Source organism: Armigeres subalbatus, unplaced genomic scaffold (assembly GCF_024139115.2).
Source record: "Armigeres subalbatus isolate Guangzhou_Male unplaced genomic scaffold, GZ_Asu_2 Contig170, whole genome shotgun sequence".
In the NCBI taxonomy this organism is placed as follows: domain Eukaryota; kingdom Metazoa; phylum Arthropoda; class Insecta; order Diptera; family Culicidae; genus Armigeres; species Armigeres subalbatus.
The window spans coordinates 742,150-759,224 of record NW_026942506.1 but is presented as its reverse complement, the minus strand read 5'-3'; positions in this window follow the sequence as shown (position 1 = coordinate 759,224).

The following is a 17,075-nucleotide window of genomic DNA, read 5'->3' as shown; positions in this document are numbered from 1 at the left end:
GGCCCACCGTGCTAAGAAAATTGTGACCGTAGATTTTCAATTGAATTATTTCAACTTTATTATTTTAATATGTTGAGATGTTCCTGAAAAAAATCAAGTGATTATCATGAAAGTGAGATAATTCGGGCGTTAATGGGTTAAAGCGGTGTTGGTGGGAGATACAGTGGTCTATTAGAGCAGTTTTTTCCTGCAGTTGTTCTATCGTGGAATCCGTGTATGTATTTCCATTAGGAATCAATGTAAATAAATACTAAGGTATGGAAATCCATATAATGTGTGCGTGCATTTTGTGTTCCACTAATGTACCGTTACCCTATCCCTTATTATTTTTGGAAAAACAAGAAAACATTCGATATAACATCAAACATGGAAACAATAAAAAAAATCCAGATCAATTCACCTAACGTGTTATGATGGCTTTTTTGTTCATTATAAAATGAATCGAGAAAAGATCATTAGGTTAAAACAGCACAAATATAAAGCAATTAATAGTTTAGCGCTTCAAGATTTCGATTGTCAAATAGGCTTCTGAAAAATTTGGCATAATTCTTGTTCATCTATAGACTTCCAAAGTCAACATGAGGGGCACACATCAATTGGTTTCTTACGAGACTCACCACTATTGGTTTAGTTGCACCACTATACTGCCGCTAACCGCAAGTCGAGCATATCTGTATATGGAGGCCCATATACAGATGAGCTCGACTTGCGGTTAGCGGCAGTATAGGTTATTAAAGAAAATAACTGTTTTCAATAGTTTTAAAAGCAAAATCTTATGACAAATTGCATTTAACCGGATATTTAAAGCACAATGCATCAACTGAAACCACCGTAAAGTATATAATTATAAAAAAAAATCTCATTAAAACCCCAGTTTTTCCACTATTGGTACCTCCACTAAAGGTGCGGTTACCCTATCCCAATTGCAATACATTTATTTACTACTTTTCAAAAATCTAGGTGGCAGGAGTTTTAGAATTCTATTTTTTGTATTATTTTGAAATCTTGTACAGTAGATCCAAGTTAATTTTCCATTCAACTCGTTTAGTCACAACCAAGCGTTCCAATCCTTGTGGAACATATTTTCTCTTCACCCGTTCCATGCAAGTCTGGTTTTGAAGAGCCGCGAAGCTTCGTGTTTTCGGTATAACGAACGTCTGAATACTGAACTGTTTATCGGTAAAAAACAATCGACTGCAAAACGGACGCTCGTAATTGAAGGTTGTTCAAATTGATGTTTCCACTTTTCCATCAAGCCGGATCTCGGTGAAAGTCCATGATGCATGAAAGCATTGGCAATGTCTACATAGCTTTGTTGTTATGGATGTTTCTCAGCCTGCATTACTAATCCAATGTTTACCTTTTGATTATGATTTTCCATTTTTACAATAGACTATCAAGAATAAAACTGGATTTACTTTCTAAATTTATGAAAATGTACAATAAATAAGTCAGCTGTATTCCTTTCAAAGCAAAAGTGCATTTCATTCACTTTCCGCCAATTAATTGACTCACTCGTAGGCGAATCTCTAGCTGTTGAATAGTCGAACGGAATTAAAGAAAAGGGATGACGGAGCCACGGTGTAAACAATTGTTGAATAGGAGATGATGGTTTTGCTTTTTGTTATATGGGACGTTTTAGAAACAGTAACCCAAATCGGACCAATGTACCATACGTCAATCTGCGAGCTCAACAGGGAAAAGTTAATCATAATTAAATTAATCGTCTCGTCCAGTGCGATGCTCATTTATCATCTCATAAGTAGTGCAGCATACACACGTGAGAGTGGTACCGCATGCATACTTTGCCTTCAGTATTTCACGGTCATGTGAGCATCAAACCTTATCAGAATAGGCCCGCTTCGCAGCAGACCAATTACGGTGGGCGCTGAGGAATGTGGCACAGAAGATGCTTGCTTTACATATGCTTGAACATCAATCGTATGTAATAAGCACAAAGTGTTTGCTTTCTTTCTCCTTTGGGTCTAAGAGTGAGCGGTTTTTCTAACAAACGGTGTGGAAAGACGCCAATCGGGATTTGTAATTACCAAAACTGCGATCACGGTGGAACTTATTGTATTAAAAATGTCAAATAAAAAAATGTATTCTTTCTGCGTATCAACATTCGTTCTAAAGCATATACGAACGTACGCGTTTAATCGGGAATCCATTTTTGTGCATTAGCTGCCATAGCTGGTCTCTATCTCGATCACGACATTTTTGCAATATATGACGTACGCTTAGCACCTGGTCGTAGGTAGTAGACATGGTACTATCCCATGAACTCTTTTGCAATTGGTTTTAGTCGACGACATAAAATTTGAAAGAGTACCTTTTAGGCGGCGTTCAGCAATGTGATTGCGCGGTAGTTGCTACAATCCAGCTTTTCGACCTTTTTGTAGATGAGACACACGACACCTTCCATCCTCTTCTGCAGCCGAGCTTCCTCCTCCCAAACCATGGTAATTACCCAGTGCGCTCTAGCAAGTATAGGGGCTTTGTTGTTTTTTTAACCGGCCAATCTCCTTCTGGATTTCCTGGAGATACGGAGCTGAAAAACGTGTGTAAAACTAGCGCTCTGATCATTCTACCTTGGTAGACGATGGAGGTGGCATCTGCAAACAGAGATAGCCGGAGTTTCAGGCATGTCGGAGGTGAACAGATTGAAAAGCAGGGGCCCGTTCAGAGGATTGAAGGTACTCCACACAACATTCAATATTCGGCGAATCATCGAAATGTACATACAGCCCCCAAGATTTAAACTCTGTGATATTATTTGACTATTTGCACAATATGAGTGCAGAATCGATCGTGTTGCTGCTGGTCACGGGACGGCAGCTAGTCTAGGAAACGCAAACTGAAAAAAATCACCCTCGCGAGCAGTTTCGGAGACGAGCCAGCCTCGGGCTGAAAGTCTCCTTAATAAAGACACAAAAAAAAAAACCCTTGCGAGCAGAAATGTGTTTAATCAGTTTGCTATCGATAGTGTTGATGCTGGTTTTGCTAGCTAGTGCGGGAGAATACGGGATGAACAAACTAATGTCTGCATCAAAGAGCACAAAATTATGTAGTGTAGAATCGATCGTGTTGTAGAAGTTTATTAAACGAAGCACAGTAATTATGGGTCGGATTGTCTCTTATAACAATGAGTGTCAACCCTAGCAGCTCAATTTGGACCAATTTGGTAATGCAGCTACTCAAATGTGATCAAATTAAAAAATGTGATGACTGTAAGGACGTGACCAGCATCGTTATTGGTCATGAATTGGAAACTTCGAACCAAGAATAATGAGATTTTTTTTATCCCAAGAAGATTATTCAATTGGTAAGCTCTGCATATTCGCTGTTTCTCGGCCAATCATGATTAGCAACTACGATGTGTACAATTAATCATTTTTTACTTCAATCAAAGTTAATTGCCTATTTCCGGGGATTAAACCACCCGACTTGGACGTTAATTTACAATGTTATGGAAACTCATATATGAATATGTACGTTATGTGGAAGATATTGATTTGAAAAATGTATTGGAGGTAACCACTTTCCCTTCGATGGGACTCGAACCCATGACCCTACAGTACGCTAGACTGGTGCTTTAACCAACTAAGCTACGAAGGACCTCCGTCGGCCTTCGCAACCTAGCGGCTACTGAACGAGCTCGAGATTCCCAAATTGGACGCATAGTCAAATCACTCGCAATCCATTTCTCAAGCCAATACTTCCACATGTGTAGACTAGCCCAAGAATACGCGCAGCAGCTGGAAGTGGCACTTCCAACGGAAGAGCAGCTAGGCGCAGCGTCTCTTGAAGATGGCTGGAGAGATATTCGATCCGCCATTGGTAGCACCGCAACCGCTGCACTAGGCACGGTGCCCTCGGATCAGAGAAACGACTGGTATGACGGCGAATGTGAGCAGTTAGTGGAAGAGAAGAATGCAGCATGGGCGAGATTGCTGCAACACCGCACGAGGGCGAACGAGGCACGATATAAACAGGCGCGGAACAGACAAAACTCGATTTTCCGGAGGAAAAAGCGCCAGCAGGAAGATCGAGACCGTGAAGAAACGGAGCAACTGTACCGCGCTAATAACACACGAAAGTTTTATGAGAAGTTGAACCGTTCACGTAAGGGCCACGTGCCACAGCCTGATATGTGTAAGGACATAAACGGGAACCTTCTTACGAACGAGCGTGAGGTGATCCAAAGGTGGCGGCAGCACTACGAAGAACACCTGAATGGCGATGTGGCAGACGAAGATGGCGGTATGGTGATGGACCTGGGAGAACGCGCGCAGGACATAATTCTACCGGCTCCGGATCTCCAGGAAATCCAGGAGGAGATCGGCCGGCTGACAAACAACAAAGCCCCTGGAGTTGACCAACTACCAGGAGAGCTGTTTAAACACGGTGGTGAAGCACTAGCTAGAGCGCTGCACTGGGTCATTACCAAGATTTGGGAGGAGGAAGTTTTGCCGCAGGAGTGGATGGAAGGTGTCGTGTGTCCCATCTACAAAAAGGGCGATAAGCTGGATTGTAGCAACTACCGCGCAATCACATTGCTGAACGCTGCCTACAAGGTACTATCCCAAATTTTATGCCGTCGACTAGCACCAACTGCAAGGGAGTTCGTGAGGCAGTACCAGGCGGGTTTTATGGGCGAACGCTCCACCACGGACCAGGTGTTCGCCATTCGCCAAGTACTGCAGAAATGCCGCGAATACAACGTGCCCAGACATCATCTATTCATCGACTTCAAAGCCGCATATGAATTAATCGATCGGGACCAGCTATGGCAGCTAATGCACGAACACGGTTTTCCGGATAAACTGACACGGTTGATCAAAGCGACGATGGATCGGGTGATGTGCGTAGTTCGAGTTTCAGGGGCATTCTCGAGTCCCTTCGAAACCCGCAGAGGGTTACGGCAAGGTGATGGTCTTTCGTGTTTGCTATTCAACATCGCTTTGGAAGGGGTAATACGAAGAGCTGGGATTAACACGAGTGGTACAATTTTCAATAAGTCCGTCCAGCTATTTGGTTTCGCCGACGACATAGATATTATGGCACGTAACTTTGAGAAGATGGAGGAAGCCTACATCAGACTGAAGAGGGAAGCTAAGCGGATCGGACTAGTCATCAACACGTCGAAGACGAAGTACATGATAGGCAGAGGTTCAAGAGAAGACAATGTGAGCCACCCACCGCGAGTTTGCATCGGTGGTGACGAAATCGAGGTGGTAGAAGAATTTGTGTACTTGGGCTCACTGGTGACTGCCGAAAATGACACCAGCAGAGAAATTCGGAGACGCATAGTGGCTGGAAATCGTACGTACTGGACTCCGCAAGACGCTCCGATCGAATAGAGTTCGCCGCCGTACCAAACTGACAATCTACAAAACGCTAATTAGACCGGTAGTCCTCTACGGACACGAGACCTGGACGATGCTCGTGGAGGACCAACGCGCACTGGAGTTTTCGAAAGGAAAGTGCTGCGTACCATCTATGGTGGGGTGCAGATGGCGGACGGTACGTGGAGGAGGCGAATGAACCACGAATTGCATCAGCTGTTGGGAGAACCATCCATCGTTCACACCGCGAAAATCGGACGACTGCGATGGGCCGGGCACGTAGCCAGAATGTCGGACAGTAACCCGGTGAAAATGGTTCTCGACAACGATCCGACGGGCACAAGAAGGCGAGGTGCGCAGCGGGCAAGGTGGATCGATCAGGTGGAAGATGACTTGCGGACCCTCCGTAGACTGCGTGGTTGGCGACGTGTAGCCATGGACCGAGCCGAATGGAGAAGACTCTTATATACCGCACAGGCCACTTCGGCCTTAGTCTGAATAAATAATAATAATAATTCTTCTGTAATTTTAGCTCTATTGGTTGCAAAACAGATATTTAGCTTCGAAAAAGTTCAATCAGAATTGCGTATATATACGTATATAAAACCAACCCAAAAAAAAAAAATTCCGCCGGAAAAAAATTAAAATTTCATTTCGTGCGGGTGCGTTTCGGTGATGAACCAAGTTGATCCCCTTCTCCTCAAGGAAATTAGCCAGTTTAATGTTTTTGCTCTTGAACGAGCCAGCGTTCCAGTTGACCAGGCCCACCCTAGCAGACATTTTCAATCGTGAACATGCCAAGAGTGAAGACCTGGTCGAAACGGGCTTTGAAGCCGCGCGAAGATCGGCATAAGTTGCTCTGGAGTGTAGAGCGGAGCAGATTCTTCCGGTAGGACAGCTTCGTTCGGTGGGATCATCCACCTCTATCTTATCGCACTCTTCGGTCGGATGGGGCTCGCAACACTTGTTACAGCGCGGCTTCATGCGACAGTTCATGGAGGCATACCCGAAGTTGAAGCTGTTAGTGCACTGCATGACGTCACGGTGCACTGGCCTATATCGCTCCCATTCAACGACGGTGTAATTTATAACGCCAACCAACTTCAGGTCCTTCCACGTGGTAGAGCCGTGCTCTAGATGGACCAGGTAAAGCTGGTCGTGGTATCCCCTTTCCTGTCGTGACGAGCGATCTTGTGCACGGCCGCTGGCTTTAGGCCGCAGCTCTCGAGTTCCGCAATGAGATCTTCTTCCTTCATGTCGTGGAGCCCTCCCAGCAAAGCCTTGAACGGCTTTTTGTCGGGATGGTCATGGGTGTAGTAGTCATACCTGTTGACCTCGTGGAACTTCACGACGGATTGTTGATGATCCTTGTTCACGGCATCACTTTCACGGCCTCGCTGCAGAGTCGAAAAACACATTTCAGCTCCTTGGCGATCAGCTGGCGAATTTTCGAGCGCAATTCCGGCGAATCGCCCTTCACAAACACATGCGGGCACATCTTCTTCCGCTCTGGTTGAACCTGCGGCAGCTGCGATTGCTGTTTCCTTCTCTTTGGCGGGTTGCCGTCATCATCGATTGGCAACGACGAAAATACATTGCTCTGCAAAAGCTGCTTGGAGGGGTTACTCGCGCCTCCAAAGTCCAAGAGCAGTTGCTTTGTAGCGAGAGAGCAGGAAAGCAACTCCGTTCATTGTTCGGCAACCGGATCGGCCTTGATATTTGTTTGTATTAGTATTTCCCTTTATCTGACCCATGTTCAATAAAGTTCAAATTAATAAAAACTAACATCGACTTTTTATTATATATTTTTGTATGCTTCAGTTCTATTTCATAAATTTTTACTAACAACATCCTTCTACATCAGCTTTTTATATATATTTTTTTATGTGCTACTTCTAATTCTGCTAGTACATCTGCTACCTTTCTGTTCATTATTTTTTGAGGATGGAAAACTAAATTTACGATGATAAGAAATATTATTTTTCTATACCTTTTTCTTTGAATTCTTACAATTCTCACATTTATTATATTTCTTCTACTTATTCCACTTATTCCACTTCTTCTACTATTAACATACGGCTCAAGGTACCAGGCCGTTTGACCAAATGTCGTTTGGCCGATCAGTTACAAAAAATAACCAAATATTACGAGTAGTGAAGAGTAACAAATGAAAAGTGATAGTTGCGAAGTGTGAAGTGAAGAATGAGATTCCAAATAAGTCGTGAGAAGTGAGAAGTTGAAAGTGATTGTTAAGGAAAGAAAATTATAAAGTAATATGAGAGAAGCGGGAGGTGAGGATTGAAAGTGGATAGGGGACTTGGGACTGAGAACTAAAAACTGAGATCTGAGAACTGAGAACTAATTAATGAAAACTGAAAACAGATAACTGAGAAATAAGATATAAAAAGTGAGAAATGAGAATGAAAACTAAGAAGTGAGAATCAAGAAGCAAGAAATGAAAACGGAGCCGTAAGAATTGAAAACTAGTGAGAAGACGGAAGACTAGGAATAAGACGAGGGAAAAATGAGAGAAGAGCATTGAAAAGTGAGAAATTCAACCTTATTTCTTCTTTCGCCATTTTCGTTTTTTTTCTTCTTTTTTACATATTTTCTCTTCGTTCTTCCTTTTTTGCATGTTTTTTCTTCGTTACTCCTTCGTTCCTCTTACTTCTTCCTTCATTCTTCTTTATTCCTCCGTTCTTTTTGTTTTTTCTTCTACCTTTTTCTTTTTTTCTTCTTCATTATTCATTATATTTTCCTTTTTCTTCCTTCTTCCTTCCTACTTCTTCCTTCTTCTTTCTTTCTTCTTCCTTCCTTTTTCTTCACTGCTCATTCTTTATTTTTATTCTTTCTCCTTTCTTCTTCTTACTCTTTCTTTCTTCATCTTTCTTTTTCTTTCTTTCAAAATTTTCACCCATTTTCCACATTTCTTCTTCCTTCTTCATGCTTCCAGCTTCATTCTTTCTTCTGCATCCTTTCTTCTTTATTGTGTTATTCGTTTTTCCTTCTTCCTAATCTTCTGCCTTCTTTCTTTTTCTTTCTTGCTTCTTCCTCATATATTTTTCCTTTTCCTTCTTAATTCTTTCTGCTTCTTTCTTCTTTCTTCCTCCTTCTTTTCTTCTTATTCCTTCTCCATTCTTCTTTTTTTCCTTCTTCTTTTTTTCTCCTTCCTGCTTGGTTCTTCCTTCTTCATTCTTAATCCTATCCTTTTTCTTCTTCTTCTTCCTTTTTTCTTCGTCTTTCTTCATTCTTTCTTGCTCCTTCTTTCTATTTTTTCTTTCATCTTCCATATTTCTACTTTCTTCTGCCTTTTTCATTCTCAATTATTTCTTCTTCATTCTTCCTTCTTCGCTACTTTCTATCTGTTTCTCCCTTCCTTTTTTCTTCTTCCTTCTTCCTTTCTCTTATTTTTCTTTCTTTCTAATTTGTATTCATACCTTCTTTTTCTTTTTCCTCAAACATTTATTCTATTGTTTACTATTATTTTCTACTCAACTTCTAATTTTTCCATTGGCGTAACTACAGGGGGGTAGGGGAAGCTTTAGCCCCACCTAGGATTTAGTTAGCCCCCCTAGAATTGTTTGCTACTTTGCATTAATATGATTTCTCTTTGAAACTATTTTATCTATTATACAATTGTTATATCTGCTTTTCGTGAGTATATCGTCGGTCTGTAACGTAATGCTAGAAATGATCTTGTGGGTTTCTGGACTTACGTAGAAAGGCGTCGAAAATCTAACGATGTGCCGCGAGAAGTGTCAACCTGTTGGCTGAATTTTTCAAAGGTGTTTATAACAATAATCAACCATCGGTGACAAACGGGGTGTTGACAGAATAATGGAATATGATCTACATATGCCTCTCATTGATGTGTCGGTGGAAGACGTGTTTAGGACGTTTTCAGATTTGGATGCTACTAAGGGTCCTGGTCCGGATGGCATTCCACCGTTATTCATCAAGCAATGCACTGAAGCACTTGCTTTGCCAGCATCTATAATCTTCAATCGCTCTTTCTCTACCGGAGAATTTCCAGAGTTATGGAAGGTAGCATCAATCACTCCAATTCATAAATCGGGCACCTTATACGACGCAGGAAACTATCGTGGAATTTCGATTCTAAATTGCTTTTCTAAAGTGCTTGAGTGTTTTGCCCACAATACTTTGTATAGAGTCGTAAGTCCAGTTATTTCCGTGCACCAGCATGGGTTTGTGAAATGCAGGTCCACAACAACTAACCTGATGTTTTTGTGAGCAGTTTGAAGAGTAAAATGGACAAAAATCAACAGGTCGACACGATTTACATTGATTTTGCAAAGGCATTTGATAACGTACCGCACAATTTGTTGGTTGCCAAGCTGAGGAAAATGGGTCTTCCAGACTGGATAACTATTTGGTTGCGATCCTACCTGACGACACGCTACGCTTATGTGAAAGTTCATGACTGTGAATCATTGCGGTTTGATATTACATCGGGCGTTCCGCAAGGCAGCCACTTAGGACCGCTTCTTTTCGTTCTATTCATAAATGATTTGTGTGAGCTAATTCAATCCGAAAAGTTGCTATACGCCGACGATTTGAAAATATTCAGAATTATGCTCTCGTATTTAGACTGTTGTGCTATTCGACGTGACCTTGATGTGCTGCAAGAATGGTGCCAACGGCATGAACATAAATGCCGGGAAAAGTAGGATTATAGCGTTTACCCGATCTCGTTCCCCATTGTTGCAGTTCTATGCAATGGCTTCACAAGTATTACAGCGTGTAAGTTCCATCAATGATCTTTTCATTGACAGCAAAGTGAACTAACGAACTTATCGCCACTATCACCCCTAAGGCTTTTGCGTTACTTGGGTTGACAAAGAGGATTGCTAAATCGTTTACCGACATTCACGCTCTGAAATCGGTATATTGCGCCACAGTCCGAAGCATACTAGAATACGCGGTGCAAGTTTGGGCACCATATCACCGGACGCAGGAGGACCGCATCGAGCGAGTACATCGATCCTTTGTCCGGTATACTTTAAGGTCACTCCTCACGGAATCCAAGTTTCAAAGTACTCGCGTTTTCGGGGGCACACCACTCGATACGGAAGCAATGCACAGCTGTCATTTTTATTATTTCACGCATGCTGCGACGCAGCAAAGCTAAATCAACAAAAATGACAGTTGTGCGCCGCCTCCGTATCGAGTGGTGTGGCCCCGAAAACGCGAGCACTTTAAAACTTGGATTCTATGAGGAGTGGCCTTAAGAAACCTGCCGTGGAATGGTCGGGTTAGACTCCCTCCGTATGAAAACCGGTGCAAGTTGATGGGACTCAGTATCCTGACAACGAGGTGTTTATTTCTATAGAAGGTTTTCTGTTTTTTTTTGACCTGGTGAGGAATGTGATTGACTGCGAAAACTTATTGAGACAAGTAAATCTTTACGCTCCACACCGTTCCTACGATGCCGCGCACTGCTTTATATCCCCTCACGTCGCATCTTATATGGCCATCATAATCCACTGCTTAGTAGCTGCAAACATTTATATGGCGTGAGCGACTGTTTCGACTTTAATATTAGTAAGACTACGTTTAAAAATAGGTTAAGGTTACTACTTTAAGCTACAGTCAGTGCAACAATTATATGTTGAAGACGGTGGCTAAATAAATAAATAAAATAAATAAATATCTTGCGATAATAATGCATGAAGGATTTTACGCTACTTTGATTCTTAGCACCAGATGTCATTGCCTAAGGAAATTGGAATAGGAACAATGAATGCATAATAATTAAATGAGCAATGAATAAATAATAAGAGTAATAAATTGAAAAAAACAAACACAGCTTCTGAGATTATGATAGAAAAAAGAAAATTCAAGTAAAATACTAAAGTGCTTATATTGTCTTTATATTGAGACAATATTAAATTTTGGAAAAATTATTTGAGATTCACAGAGACACAGAATGTTTAGGTTAATAACAGAAAATTTCCAACAAATCTTAAGTTTTCAATGGATTTAAATTTCAATGGATCCTTTAAGGGTTTTAAATTTTTCCAAAGTTAAGTGCCGTTAGTAATTTTTACTGTCCCGTAATACCGGGTAGACCTCTTACGGAGTAAGATTTACCATTGTCGCATCGCCAGCTTCAGGCAAATCCTGATCCAACGGATAACCTCCCCAATGTACAACTCCATGGTACTTATTAGGGTATCGCTAAGTTGGGGTTCTCTCTTAACCCGTATAGGTCCAAGTGAAGAAAGTCAAATTAAAAACGCCACTGCTCATTGAATGTGTGACTTGATTTGCTTATTTTTTTCAGTATTAGACTAACCTGTATCTTGTTTCCGGGAGCATGTTGTTAGAATCGGAAATGTCTCTATTTTGCCGGAGTTATCCCGAATGGTCACTGGGTCAAGTGCGGTCAAATTCGCCATTTTTTTAGATTTGTCGAATGAAACGAGATAATAATTATTGTCCTCAATTTCACACAAAATGATTGTCACTATTCCCAGGCATCATGTATTAGAGCAGAAGAGTGCTTCGGAAGGTCGGATTGGGGCCAACCGATTGATTACGGATAAGGGCGCCGAGAGAAGTTGCCAAAAATAGAACCATTCTGGTTCAGGCAATATAGGTATCAAACTTTATGAATTTCAAAGGACTTTGCAAATATGACATTTTGAGTCTTCCTTTAGTCATCTGGCCGCTTTGAAGTCGATTCCGGAAGTCCCTGGGGGATTTTCATGAAAAATTCATGAAGTTTAAAACCCATGTTGCCTAGTCCTATGTCTTCCGGGCTACAAAATGGCCAATTGACTTTAATGGAAGAAAAAAACTTTAAACTTAAAACTTAAAAATCTTTTTTGCAATGCCATTTGAAATTCATGAAGTTTGATACCCATATTGCCTGGATCAGAATGGTTCTATTTTGGGCCACTTCCCTCGGCGGCTTTATCCATAATCAATCGGTTGGCCACAATCCGACCTTCCGAAGCACTTCTCTGCTCTAATACATGATGCCTAGAAATAGAGACATTCATTTTGTGTAAAATTGAGGATAATCATCTCGTTTCATTTGACAAATCTCATAGGTTCCAAAAAATGGTAAATTTGATCGTATTTGAACCAGTGACCCTCCGGAATAACACCGGCCACAGAGACATTTCCGATTATGACAACATGTTCCCGGAAACTAGAAACCTGTACAAACCTAATGCTGAAAAAATTAAGCAAATCCGTAAAAAATTAAGCAAATTCGATAACTTTCTGTCATGTCCAATGTGTCCAATCTACAAATTACACCGTAGTAATGCTAATGCTAAAGTGTCGTTAGTAATTTTACTAAACCGGGCGTACAATCTCTTGCTTCATAGAATATGAATATTATAAGGTTTATCAAAGGAATTCTTTCGGAAATATAAAATACAACCTATCGTATGCCGCTATTTATATTGAAGGCATTTCTTTCAGCAGATTTGTGTGGGAAAGTGTTCTAGGAATTTTGCCATTACTTACTTACTTACTTACGGATCCTGTACACCTCCGGTGGTGCAAAGGGCCGACTTGAAAGATCTCCATCCTGAGCGTAGCCCGGCTATCGCTTTAACCTGTTGCCAGGTTAGATTTCGGTCGACTTCTTTTATTTCTTTATTGAGGCTTCGCCGCCATGAGCCTCTGGGTCTGCCTCTGCTGCGATGTCCCGCTGGGTTCCAGTCTAATGCTTGTTTACAGATTTCGTTTCCGCCCCTACGTAGAGTGTGGCCGACCCAGCCCAACTTCCGATCCCGAATTTCTGTTGCTATCGGCCTCTGGTGACAACGACGATGGAGCTCATTGTTTGAGATCCAGTTGTGAGGCCACCAGGCCCGAATTATATACCGCAGGCATCTGTTAATGAACACCTGCAGCCGTTGAGTGTTCTCCACTGATACACACCATGTTTCGCTAGCGTATAAAAGCACAGATTTCACGTTAGAGTTGAAAATTCGTATTTTGGTGCGTTCACTTATCTGCCAAATTTGTTTAAAGTCCTACCCAACACCAGGACTAGGCTAGTGCGCTTTGAGCGGCACACGGTCGCTTTGATAGGGCCTGCTTGGAGACACATGCAGCTTTTTATAGAAGTTCAACAGAGCCCACTGTCGAACCCCACCACATCCTAGGCAGACCCTACAGGACGCACCCTCTCACTCTAGCTGATGTCAGAAGGACAACAGTGCCCAGGCTGCACTACCAGCTAAGTACGCAACCCTTAGCTGGTGGTCAATTGTCATCGGAAGACCCGTGGAAGCGTGAGTATTGGAACTTGTGAGGACCAGAGCTATGTTAGGCGCCCCTTCCCGGATGTCAACTCACCATTTCGCAGCCCATTATTTTGCCATTATTATCCGATTTTTTCGTATTGCTTCTTGATATTCGAGAAAAACCCTACTTTTTTGTCGACAATTTTCGGTTTTTATATCGTGAGGACTGAGTGTCGATGAATATTATTCGTAACATTCAAGTGGTTTTAATATCTATTCGTTTATCTTAAATTTGCCTACTTATTTAAATTTCCTGTTTTCTTTTTTTTTTGCCTTACCCGCAAACCAAGTCTTCGGGAAAACTAAAGGATCACTACAAAACCGAACTTTTTATAGAAGGCTTGAAATTGGACAGTTATGCGTAAAACTTCTTCTACTTCATCTTATTTTTCTTTCTCTACTACTCTTCAACAATTTCTACTTTTTTGATTACTAGAAAGTATTTTTTTATATGACTTTGTCTACTTAATTGCACGCCGGACTTATTTTGAATTTTTTTGTCTGTCTCCTGTTTCCTGCCTTCTTTCTGTAGAGAAGAAGCCTTCTTCTCTTTAGTCTTTTTGAATGTTATCACATATCTATATGGAACATAAGGATAGTGCATATATTCAATATGGCACGGCAAATGCTGGGTAAAGCGTACCATTGGTACTTCGCGTACCTGAAGGAATAAAATAGACCCCATCTCGCGGTCCTTAGCCTCTTACCCAGCAACTCCTATCCCTACCTCCCCGCGGTGCTGGCCGGGATACGAGCAACCTTAGGGAAGATCGGGTAACCAACCCCGGTGGGAACTATGGTCGTATGCTGACAGGGAAGGGGGGTTTGCTCCTCTCCGGAGGTGCAAATCTTATTGAGCGTCTGTTCTCCATGTCAGGATCGGCTCACAACAGCGTCTGTTCTCCATGTTAGGGGCGGCTGATCATCGTCCGAGTGCCAGCGAGGGACTCTAAGTGAAACTGTGCACCATGGTCCACCGGAAATAAGGAGGAATGGTCCTCCGGAAATTTAGGGGGTTTGGTGTCAGGCCCTGCAAGCCAGCCTTTAAAAAATCTTAAGCAACGAACAATCAACAAGAGAGTACGGACCGGAACCATCGGCGAAGACCACTGCGATGAGCGATTGGAAACTCGGTTCGTGGAACTGCTCATCTTTCAACATCATCCGGAGCACACGCATATTCGCCGATGTGCCCAAGGACCGTGGATTCGACATCGTAGCGCTGCAGGTGGTTTGTTGGAAGGGATCAATGGTGCGAACGTTTAGAGGTAATCATACCATCTACCAGAGCTGCGGCAACACACACGAGCTGGGAACAGCTTTCATAGTGATGGGCGATATGCAAAGGCGCGTGATCGGGTGGTGGCCGATCAATGAAAGAATGTGCAAGTTGAGGATCAAAGGCCGGTTCTTCAACTTCAGCATAATCAACGTCCATAGCCCACACTCCGGAAGCACTGATGATGATAAGGACGCATTCTACGCGCAGCTGGAACGTGAGTACGACAGCTGCCCAAGCCACGACGTCAAAATCATCATAGGAGACTTGAACGCTCAGGTTGGTCAAGAGGAGGAGTTTAGACCGACTATTGGAAAGTTCAGCGCTCACCGGCTGACGAACGAAAACGGCCTACGACTAATTGATTTCGCTGCCTCCAAGAATATGGCCATTCGCAGCACCTACTTCCAACACAGCCTCCCGTATCGGTACACCTGGAGATCACCACTGCAGACAGAATCACAAATCGACCACGTTCTGATTGATGGACGGCACTTCTCCGACATTATCGACGTCAGGACATATCGTGGCGCTAACATCGACTCTGACCACTATCTGGTAATGGTTAAACTGCGCCCAAAACTATCCGTCATCAACAATGTTCGGTACCGACGACCGCCGCGGTACGACCTAGAGCGACTGAAGCAACCTGATGTCGCCACTGCATACGCGCAGCATCTCGAGGCAGCGTTGCCGGAAGAGGGTGAGCTCGATGGGGCCCCTCTTGAGGACTGCTGGAATACAGTCAAAGCAGCCATCAACGACGCAGCGGAGAACAACGTCGGGTATATGGGTCGAAGTCGACGGAACGATTGGTTCGACGAAGAGTGCAGACAGATTCTGGAGGAGAAGGACGCAGCGCGGGCGGTCGCGCTGCAGCAAGGTACCCGGCAGAACGTGGAACGTTATAGACGGAAGCGGAAACAGCAGACCCGCCTTTTTCAGGAGAAGAAACGCCGCCTGGAAGAAGCGGAGTGCGAGGAGATGGAACAGCTGTGCCGTTCTCAAGATACACGCAAGTTCTATCAGAAGCTCAACGCATCCCGCAAAGGCTTCGTGCCGCGAGCCGAAATGTGCCGGGATAAGGATGGGAGCATCTTGACGGACGAACGTGTGGTGATCGAAAGGTGGAAGCAGCACTACGAGGAACATCTGAATGGCGCTGAGAGTACAGGCAGTGAAAGTCAAGGCAGCGGAGGAGATGACTACGTCAGTTCAGCGGACGATGGAAGCCAACCAGCCCCACCTTGAGGGACGTTAAGGATGCCATTCAACAGCTAAAGACCAATAAAGCAGCTGGTAAGGATGGTATCGGAGCTGAGCTCATCAAGATGGGCCCGGAAAAGCTGGCCACTTGCCTGCACAAACTGATAGTCAGAATCTGGGAAACCGAACAGCTACCGGAGGAGTGGAAGGAAGGGGTTATATGCCCCATCTACAAGAAAGGCGACAAACTGGAGTGTGAGAACTTTCGAGCGATCACCATCCTTAATGCCGCCTACAAAGTGATATCCCAGATCATCTTCCGTCGTCTGTCACCATTAGTGAACGAGTTCGTGGGAAGTTATCAAGCCGGCTTCGTTGACGGCCGCTCGACAACGGACCAGATCTTTACTGTACGGCAAATCCTTCAAAATGCCGTGAATACCAGGTCCCAACGCACCATCTGTTCGTTGATTTCAAGGCGGCATACGACAGTATAGACCGCGTAGAGCTATGGAAAATTATGGACGAAAACAGCTTCCCTGCGAAGCTTACCAGACTGATCAAAGCAACGATGGATGGTGTGCAAAACTGTGTGAAGATTTCGGGCGAACACTCCAGTTCGTTCGAATCGCGCCGGGGACTAAGACAAGGTGATGGACTTTCGTGCCTGTTGTTCAACATTGCGCTAGAAGGTGTCATGCGGAGAGCCGGGTGTAACAGCCGGGGTACGATTTTCAATAGATCCAGTCAATTTATTTGCTTCGCGGATGACATGGACATTGTCGGCCGAACATTTGCAAAGGTGGCAGAACTGTACACCCGCCTGAAACGTGAAGCAACAAAAGTTGGACTGGTGGTGAATGCGTCAAAGACAAAGTACATGCTTGTGGGCGGAACCGAGCGCGACAGGGCCCGCCTGGGAAGCAGTGTTACGATAGACGGGGATACCTTCGA